The following is an 11,074-nucleotide window of genomic DNA, read 5'->3' on the forward strand; positions in this document are numbered from 1 at the left end:
TCAACGAGATGTCCTAACACCAATGTCTCTCGCTCACCAAAGTGGCACTTTTTAGAATTCAATACAAGGCCAGCTTTTTCAGTGCAGCTGAGCACGAGGTCTAGGCGAGTGGCTCCTCAAACGTACGTCCAAAAATTACGACATTATCAAGGTAACACATGCATATATGCCATTTTAAACCACGCAATATAGAGTCCATAAATCTTTTTAAAGTCGCAGGAGCATTACATAATCCGAATGGCATAACGTTGAACTCGTAAAGTCCGTTGATCGTAACGAATGACGTCTTTTCTTTGTCAGCTGCGTGCATCGGAATTTGCCAGTAACCTGATCTCAGGTCGCCAGATGAAAAGTAGGACGCGGAATGCCGGCAGTCTAGAGCGTCATCGATGCGCGGCAGTGTATAGACGTCTTTCTTGGTAACAGAACTCAATCGGCGGTAGTCAACGCGAAATCTCCACGTACCATCCTTCTTCCTCACGGGAATGACGGGAGCATGCCCACGGACCTGCCAATTCCTGTATTATTCCCTTTTCAAGCATTTCTTGGACTTGCTCGTTGATGATCTTGCGCTCTGATGGTGCCACACGGTAAGGTTTCTGCCTAATGGGATGCGCCGACTCGGTGTGGATCTGATGACTTATCCGGAACGCTGGGATTAAGGGCCTTTGGCTGTATTTAGAAAAATCGAACACTTTCGAGTGTTTAGATAGAAGGCCGAGCAGTGTATGACGTTCATTTTGGTCAAGTGACTTGCTGACCATTTGTAGCAATTGGGCATCTTCTGAACCTTCTAAGCCTAGATGTCCATTTTGGCTTGTAGCATCAACAAGCGCAACCAGCGTCGCACATGACTCGGGTCTAAATACTGCAAGTTTCATGCCGCCTGGCAGAATTGCAGGCTCCATGGAATTGTTCATTGTCCACACACCTGCCCGTCCATCAACAACTGACACTATACAATGGGGAATGAGAATGTTCTTTTTCAGGCATCCCAAGGGAATCGGTTCGAGTGTGGCGTCAAACGTGCCACAGTTGTTGCTGGAAGATGTCACGGGAACACACAGGGCAGAAAATGCAGGAACGACTGTATCCACGGAGACGAAAAAGATGCATTCCTCCGAACAGGAATTTCCCAAGAGCGCCTTTGAGAAAGTACCGTGTATAGAAAGATGCCCACTTCTGCAGTCTACAGTTGCCCCACACTCACACAAGAAGTCAATACCCAAGATAACGTCTTGTGTAGACCGCGGGATAACCGCAAACTCTGCGCAAAACACTTTTCCACACAGCGAGACGTCCACAGTACAATATCCCACCGGACACAACACGTCACCACTTACACCACGAAATGTCACCCCACGGTTCAGGCAAAACATCACTTTTGGTCCTAGAAGGTTCTTAAAATTTACGCTCATCACCGAGGCTGTCGCGCCTGTATCCACAAGTGCCATAGTAGCCACTCCATCGACAACTACACGAACTTCGTTCTTCAACATAAACGCTGAGGGGGGTATATCTGTAGATAGCACCTGTGATCTTGCGGCTTCACCCCCACTGGCCACACCGACTGGCCGCACCGAATATATAGGGAGTTTTGTCATCTTTTGTTATCACCCTGTTTTACTCTCAATGATTCTCAGCGCGAACCCCGCCTACACTGTTCAAGAAGCTTCGGGATGGCGGTAGATCATTTTGTTAAGATTACGCCCACTTCGTGAACACTACACATTTTTCTGGAACCTACGTAGCCACTAGCGATAACACTAGAATATTAAATGGCAAGTGGGCACGTCGGCTGGCACCCAGTGAGCACCATGTTAAATCCACTCCTGTTTTTCATGGAGCTTGCTCTGACCTCGACTACCGGAGCCAGCAGAGAGAACACGGTATCCACGTCTGTTCCACGAGGAATTCATGGAGGCTGCGCAGGGGAATTCCTAAGCCTGGGCGCCGACTGGGGACACCCGTGCGCAAACTCTTCGATAACAATGAGCCAAGATATAAACGCCCCATTTCCATCGGATTTCTTCAGTGGGCACGTCGGCTGGCATTCAGCGAGCACCATGTTAAATCCACTACTGTTTTTCATGCAGCTTCCTCTGATCATTTCGATTACCGAAGCCAGCACAGCAAACACGGTATCCACGCCTGTTCCACGAGCAATCCATGCAGGCTGCGCAGGGGAGTTCCTAAGCCTGGGCGCCAACTGGGGGCACCCGTGCGAGACCTCGTCGATAACAACAAGCCGAGATATAAACGCCCCATTTCCATGTTATTTCTTCAGTAGGCACATCGGCTGGCATCCAGCGAGCACCATGTTAAATCCACTCCTGTTTTTCAAGCAGGTTAGTAACAATGCTTCCACAATTAAATCCAATGACCTTTGTCTTGTCGAGCTGACGTGCCCACGTAGACTTAGTGAAATGTACTTTACTACCTGTGACTTCGTCTTGTCGCTACTCATGCTATGTGGTGACGTCGAGCCTAATCCAGGACCTACCACTCAGCAGGTTCTAGGTGAACTGCTTGAGGGCCAGAAAAATATTCAACAAAGGCTCTGCAGAAAGTTGATGAAGCTACATCTGTGATTAATGAAATAAAGAATTTGACGCATGACATAGATTTACGAGTTACAGTTTTAGAAAGAAATCTTGTTGACCTAGAAGAATACAGCAGGCGTAACAACCTAATTATTTTTGGTATAGCTGAAAAACCAAAAGAAGCGTATGAAGAACTGTCGCAGCTTGTGTTGAAGGAAGTGTTCACTGATCAATTAGGTATAAAAGTTACATCGGCAGAAAAAATTCACAGATTGGGTCGGAATCAACCTAACAAGCATCGACCGGTTATTATCAAGCTGTTCGCTCCCCGTGAGAAATTAAACATACTGAAACATTGCTTTAGACTAAAGGGCAGTAGCTACTCTGTATCGGAAGACTACTCTCCTACTACAAGGCAGGCACGCAAGAAACTATGGCAAGCCCTGCCATGGTGGTCTAGTGGCTAAGGTACTCGGCTGCTGACCCGCAGGTCGCGGGTTCAAATCCCGGCTGTGGCGGCTGCATTTCCGATGGAGGCGGAAATGTTGTAGGCCCGTGTACTCAGATTTGGGTGCACGTTAAAACGACAGGTCGAGTGGTCAAGGTGGTGGCATTGCGCTCTTTATCTAAAACGACATTGAATACAAAACACTGCCTGATCTCCTCGAAACAGAGTCTGTCTGGTGTAAGATCAGGGTATGCGGCGTGTTTGTAGTGATTGGAACTGTTTACCGGCCACCAAGTGAAGATGATCATTGCATATTGGCAATCACGGACCATATCGTTAAGCAGAGACTTTTCGACAGCAAACTGATCCTGTGCGGGGACTTCAATGTACCCCACATTAACTAGGAGTCCTTCACCACGACCGGCCTATACAAAGTTCTCTGTATTTCAATGATTGACTTCGCTGTATCCCATGATTTTATTCAAGTTGTTCAAAGTGCCACCAGAGGTGAATCAATCCGGGACCTTGTTTTCGTTACAGTTGACCTATTGAATGGTGATTCAGAGTGCGAGGTTGTAGAATGTATCTCGGATCACAATGCAGTCTTTGTCCAATTTTCTATTCACTACGAACTTAAGTAACCAGAATACAAACTTCTTACTGATTTTTCACGTGCCAAATTAAGGCGTACTTTCCCTGCTAGCAGATTCTTATGCAAATTGTCTTCTTTCAAGCAACAGTTGTGGTGTTAATGAGTTGGCGGAACACTTTGGCATGAATTTAGATATGCAGTCGAACACAATCGTGCCAAACAATTGTGTGCAGCGCAATCCTAAACACCCATGGTATAACCGAGAAATAATACAGTTTATTCGCCGCATAAAGCGACTACGTCACCGATGCCGCTGCAATCTAAACTACCAATTCACTTTGTGTACGTTAAAGGCAACACTCAAAAATAAAATGCATAAAGCTAGAGATTTCTATTACAATAACACGCTGTCAACGTTCATCAGGGAAAATCCGACCAAATTTTGGAAGACAATTTTTCCACCCTCCAGGAGAACCTGCTCTTTCATTATTAAAAAGGAAATATGTTCAGATGCTCAGACGATCTCGGAGGCCTTCAATAGTTATTTTAGGTCTGTTTTTACCGCTTATAACGGCAATGTTCCTTCTTTTGTCGCACCCTCTGTATCGGTAGCTATTTCGGATATTGAGTTAAGGTGCTCTGGAGTTCGTAATCTCTTACTCAACATAGATATTACTAAAAGTGCTGGCCCGGACGGAATCCCTAACGCTTTTCTGAAAAGGTATTCTGAATGGTGTGCACGATACCTCATAATTAAATTCCAGAACTCGCTTGACTCTGGACGGGTCCCACGAATTTGGAAGACCGCTAATGTTGTTCCTATTTTAAAATTGGGTAAGAAGGAAATAATTTCCAACTACAGACCGCTTTCGTTATTATCCACGTGCTGCAAGCTATTCGAGCACATCATTCACAAGCACATTATTCAATACCTAACTGACAATAATTTTTCAGAGCATCAGCATGGTTTCCGCAGTGGTTTTTCGACCGTCACACAATCACACAATTGATCGAATTTACACATGACATCGCCTCATCACTTAATAACCACGAACAAGTCGATGCCATTTTTATTGATTACTGCAAAGCTTTTGACAAGGTATGTCATAAAAAACTTCTGCTCAAACTTGATAACCTTCTTACAGGCCCAAATGCTGACAAATTACTTGATTGAAATACAGTATATTTGTACCTGAGGAGTCTGTTTGTTTGCTACAACCATGAACAGTCGTCACAAGCTCATATTTCTTCCGGTGTTCCACAAGGCTCTATCTTGGGACCCCTTTTATTCATAATTTACTTTAACGATGTCACTCAGGTTGTCATTAACACTCCAGTTAAGCTTCGCCTATACGCCGATGACTGTGTATTGTATTCGAATGTACGTAGCGTCACTGACCAAGTTTTGTTGAATAATGTGCTTTCTTCTTTTTGCGAATGGAGTAGAACTTGCCAAATGAAGCTTAATTTTTAGAAGCCTGTGACAATAACATTTACAAATAAAAAGGAGCCATTGCAATTTAGATATGGTGACTCCAATCACACACTGGAAAAGTTTCAGGAATTTAAGTATCTTGGTGTTCTATTCTCTCCAAACTGGAAGTGGCACAAACACATCGACCTTATTTCTGCAAAATCGCTTAAGAACTTAGGTTACTTAAGAAGAACGCTAAAGGGCGCCACAAAAGAATGCAAGCTTATAGCCTTCAAATCACTGGTCAGGCCTCTTCTTGGATATGCGTCTGTTGTGTGGTCACCACATCTTGCAATTGACATAAATAAACTTGAGGCCATCCAGCGAAAAGCGATTAGATTCATTTTTAACCACTATGACCATGATTTCTCCCCTTCTGAGCACTACCATGCTTTATCGCTAAACGGTTTAGAACACAGACGTATGTGTGATCGGCTTATCATGCTACATAACATCGTGCACAATTCCGTCCGCAGAGCCACACCCATTTCGTTCACCAATCATCCTACCCAGGTGACTCGCTAATGCGATCCGTTGAACATTGTGCCATTCAAATGTTTTATTGATTGTTATAAATATTCTTTTTTTCCTTGCACAGTTGACACTTGGAATAATCTGGACACTACTTTGAAACGACTACCGCATGCGCTGTTTGTTGAACAAGTGTCCAATTATGTAAACTGATGTTCTTAATTTTGCTGTTGTTCCTTTTGTTTGATCTTTCATTGTTTGTTGAACAGGTGTCTAATTATGCAATTTTATGTTTCTTTATTTGTGGTGTTTTTGTTCGTTTATTGTAACCACTCCTGCAGTGTCTCAAACATGAGACAGCAGTATCTGTAAATAAATCAATAAATAAATAAAGTGTTCTTGACGGTACAGTTAGAGATCACGCATATATATATATATATATATATATATATATATATATATATATATATATATATATATATATATATATATATATATATATATATATATATATATATATATATATATATATATATATTTATATATATATATATATATAGCCAAAGGCTTTGTTATCACCCCGCTTCACCCCGTTTTCTGCAGGATATCTAACTATACCGTCATGAACACTTCATGCCATTAATTCTCTAATCGGTGATATACGACAGTAATCAGTGAATCGGATTTAAAAGCAATTGCGTTGACATGTACTTGTTACTTTGATGAAGGCTGGTCCACCAGCCGAAACCTAATATATATATATATATATATATATATATATATATATATATATATATATATATATATATATATATATATATATATATATATATATATACATATATATATATATATATATAAGAGAGAAACAAGTGTATACTTAAGGGCTCGTTTTTCGTGGTTACACAGTAATAATGTGATACAACAGACAATAATGCCAAGGAAGGTATAGGGGAAATTATTAGGCCAATTGTAATGTAAATGAGAAAAAAGAAAAGTGGGTGAAAAGATAACTTGCCGAGGGCAGGATCCGAACCTGCGACCTTCGAATAATACGTTCGATGCTCTACCACTGAGCTACCACGACAGCTATCCCCCCAGCCACTTTATTGGGTATCTATGTCAATTTAAACGTAGTAGTGTCAGTCAGCGCCACTAGTAGCCATGGCGGCGAGTGTGGCACATTCTTTATGAGCCTGTTTGGCGTCACGTAGCACGTGAACTTATTACTAACTGGCAGCTGACCAATTGTGCCCCGTATACAACCTAAAGGCACCAAGTCTGCCAGTACGAGACACTCGATAATGAATAAGAAAAATAAGTGTATTCTTAAGGGCTCGTTTTTTTTAGTGTTTTACAGAACAATTATGAGATCTAACAGACAATAATTCCAAGCAAAGTATAGGGGAAGTTATTAGGCCAGTTGTAATGTAAATGAGAAGAAAGAAAAGTGGGTGAAAAGATAACTTGCCGTGGGCAGGTTCCGAACCTGCGAATAACCTTCGAATAACGACCTTCGAATAACGCTACGTGACGCCAAACAGGCTCATAAAGAGTGTGCCACACTCGCCGCCATGGCTACTAGTGGCGCTGACTGACACTCCCACGTTTAAATTGACATAGATACCCAATAAAGTGGCTGGGGGGATAGCTATCGTGATAGATCAGTGGTAGAGCATCGAACGCTTAATTCGAAGGTCGCAGGTTCGGATCCTGCCCACGGCAAGTTATCTTTTCACCCACTTTTCTTTCTTCTCATTTACGTTACATTTGGCCTAATAATTTTCCCTATACCTTCCTTGACATTATTGTCTCTTATATCTCATTATATATATATATATATATATATATATATATATATATATATATATATATATATATATATATATCTATATATATTAATATATATATATAGGGAGTTTGTCTTGTTTTGTTATCACCCCGTTTTACTCTCAATGAATCTCAGCGCGAACCACGCCTACACTGTTCAAGAAGCTTCGGGATGGCGGTAGATCATTTTGTTAAGATTACGCCCACTTCGTGAACACTACACATTTTTCTGGAACCTACGTAGCCACTAGCGATAACACTAGAATATTGGATGGCAAGTGTATAAATGGCGACACGCTTCGCCACTTGTCAGTTGATTGACGGCCGACGCTCTGCTCGCCGCTGCAGTGCCAGTAGGGAGTTTTGTCATGTTTTGTTATGTTATCATATCATGTTTCGTTTTAATATATATATATATATATATATATATATATATATATATATATATATATGTATAGTGCTACCCTACAACGGTTACAGGTAGTAACATTCTCTATAGCGTGAATTATCTATCTGTCAGACAGGTGAGTTCATTTCAGACATTCAGTGAGCTCAGCTGTAAAACGCTCTTCAAGCCCAGCCCTGCTCACTGACCTGCATGATTTATTATACCAGACAAAATGAAGTGCAGCAAAGTGGCAGCATGAAATGACAACTTACCTCGATAGAATAATCAAAATATTATATCAAAAACGGCTGATCACTGACATACCTACAATTGAGGGAGCCTATACATTGAAAAAAGTGCGCATACAAATGCTCGTGTGACCCCGGCCCCTTCAAGGGCTGCATTTTTGTATATTGCTGGCCCCGCGTGGGAGGAACAGTTGCAATGAAAGCTCTAACTTCTGTCTCCATGTTGCGTCTCATAAGGTGTACTTCACAGAACGGAACGGCTTTATGCTCTCCTAAAGTAGAGTACTAAGTACTCTAAATCGTTAAGCACTTTTTCAAAGCACACATGTTTTAGTTCGCTCTCGCGGGTCCACTGGCCAGGCAACGCCACCATTTGCTGAATTTAGTCAACCACTTTATTAACGTTGGTCGCGTACTGTGAAGAACACAAATAAAGTGACAAACTTTTGCTTAGGACAAAATTCATTTACACGACTAAAACCTAATTTTTTTCAAACGTTCAACACCAAATACCATCAATGTCGAGTGAAAGTGTCAGTGTGCAAAGCAGCTTCTATTCACAACTGAAATATTAGCACGGTGAGCAAATATTGAAACTAGAATTTCCGAAACAATGCGGAAACCATGAGGAATCACGAGCTGACCAAGTCAAACTTGACTGAATTATGTTTCTTATGAATGCACAATTATTTCTGATGGAACTTTACTAACGAACAGAAACGAAAGTTAAGGTGGAGATGGAAATGTGAAGTGATGCGAAATCATTGAACAGGAAATGCCGGTGGGTACAAAGCGGACTTTTGTTCTTTAAATAAGCAGCATTTCCTGAAAAAAGGGAAGACTACTAATATAAACATTGTCTAATAGCATTCTCTTTTAACTAATAAAAACATGAAATTCCTTATAAGTTTTTGAATGCCAGTTCTTAAAACAAAAACCTACAAGTTGCAAGCTGGCTGCATGCATTGTCACGAGCATAAAAGAGCTTCTTTCTTATTGACATCATTTGAACAACAGGTGAGAAATAAAAGACGAACAGACTGCTGATTCGAACACATACTCATTCAAAGCTTTCATGAAGTCTATTTTACCGAAGGTAAACACATAGAACAAGCTATCCTAGTGACACTGCTTCTCAGTCATTTCGGCCACGCTTCCAGACACCTAGTTTTAGCCAAGTACTGAAAGAAATTGAATACCTGCTCAAATAACTGACCTCAATGCTTGTGCACACTCGTTGTCACTAGAAAACTTGGAAAACCATTGAGAAACTACAATTTCGAAGGTTAACGCACCACCAAGACATGTCAAAACATGAGATACCTGTCCCCTTTCCCATTTTTTACAGAGTAGCATGCCAGCGATATATTGGCGCCGGCAAAAATTTGTTTTTCCTAATAAAGAATTTCTCTCTATATATACTGCATGGTGCACCTGTTAGATGTGGTCGGCTATGGCTTCCGTTGGCTGCATGTCATATGGAACGTCTTTTCTTTACCGTATTCATACAAGGCATACTTGCGAAGCTAGATACGTGAGAACAATCCAACTTTTGATATCTCTGAGCTAGTGGAAAGGGTGAGCTCAGGAAACTTTCCTCGTGTATTGCTATTTATTAACCACACAAGAAGCAATAGTGAAGACAAAAAAACAAAACAATAGTTCCGTATAGTTCGAGAAAATTTTCTTACTCGTAAAATCTATTGAAAGAAAAAGAATTTCAACATTGACATCAGCTTCCATTCGTTAACCCATATCTTAGGATGTCCGGCCCCTGCTATGAACGTGTTTGTTCCTTGAAACCTAAAGTGGTTATTAGTATTCGGGTCCTGTTTCATACTGTTTGTTACGCATGCAAGTAAACTACAATTACTATGAACCATGGTTTATTGCGTTGATCCGCAGTTAGCGCCAACGGCGGTTCGCCGATGTTCGACAGTGCAAAAGCGTCCATGGTGGCTAACGTCACTTCCAAGGACTCTACTATTTCCTCGGGTAACCACCTAACCGAGGTTGGCAGTGGCGTCATAACCGTAGTTACGCGTACCGTGTCCCATATGCAAAGCGTGGTTGCAAGTAACTACGGTTACGTTAACCGAGGTTTAGGCCGCCTTCGTAACAAGGGTATAAACCACAGTATGAGTAGTTAATACGCCGTATTGGAATACGGGGGGTGGAGTTCGACTACCCGGGCTTCATTAACGAGAACCATAATCAAGGCACATAGGCGTTTTGTTTTTAATTTCGCCCTTCATAAACGCGGCCGCTGTAGCTGTTGAAATAAGCGGTTCCCAGGAGCACAGTAGCGTGACATTCTACGCGCTAAGCTACCACGCAGTATCAGCCATCAAGTTTAGTTTCTCTATTGTGTTTGAAAAAATGTGGTGAAAAAACAAAAAGCCTTCGACAGAGATATCCCGACTTTTGACTAAGTGATTTGCGTTTCAAGTGTGGCGCGATATAAAAAAGACAAAAAATTGCCATAAATCTGTCTGTTTTGCTGCAAATGTTGTCAGAAACAAGATAGTATTCAGCAGCCCTTCTTTCGTGCATAGCGTTGCATATACAGCACAGCCTAAATAACACTGTCCTCTTCAGAATTGTGCATCTGTGTATTTTATAGTAAAGGAACACACCACCTAATAATCCGTTTGGACGTTGCGCCTCGTATATACGAAGTATTTGCTATTTCGTCCACAGTGTTCAGAAGTATGAACGCAGCCACAAATTCAAGGTGGCTGGGCATTCAGCAAGTGATTAGACTTTGGCTGAGTGGCTGAATTGAATGACTGACAGATAGAAAGACCAAAGAGAACGACTATGGTCATTAAATGATGCAGATGGTGATTCACTTTTCCAACATAAAGGTGTTCTATTATCACCCACATCAACTCTGTGTCCCGTTTGCGCGCTAAAATGAAAAAAGAAGCTAGTAAAAACAAATCTAAGCATCAATATTTCATAAACGTGCTGCAGTGCGGCCTATTTATAAGTATAGAAGATGATAAAGACTGAAAGAAGTTCCGTATTGGTTCAATATATCTATTTGCTTCTCTTATCATCCTTGTTCTCGCACTTTT

At 41.5% G+C, this 11,074-nt stretch overlaps 1 non-coding gene across 1 annotated transcript; it reads right to left on the minus strand.

Annotated features, from left to right (window-relative positions):
* Nucleotides 1-6,543: 6,543 nt before the first annotated feature.
* On the minus strand, nt 6,544-6,615 carry TRNAI-UAU (transfer RNA isoleucine (anticodon UAU)). Its single transcript has one exon. It is a non-coding gene; the product is annotated as a tRNA-Ile (tRNA).
* Between the last annotated feature and the right edge of the window lie 4,459 nt (nt 6,616-11,074).

Source organism: Rhipicephalus microplus, chromosome 7 (genome assembly GCF_043290135.1).
Source record: "Rhipicephalus microplus isolate Deutch F79 chromosome 7, USDA_Rmic, whole genome shotgun sequence".
Classification (NCBI taxonomy): domain Eukaryota; kingdom Metazoa; phylum Arthropoda; class Arachnida; order Ixodida; family Ixodidae; genus Rhipicephalus; species Rhipicephalus microplus.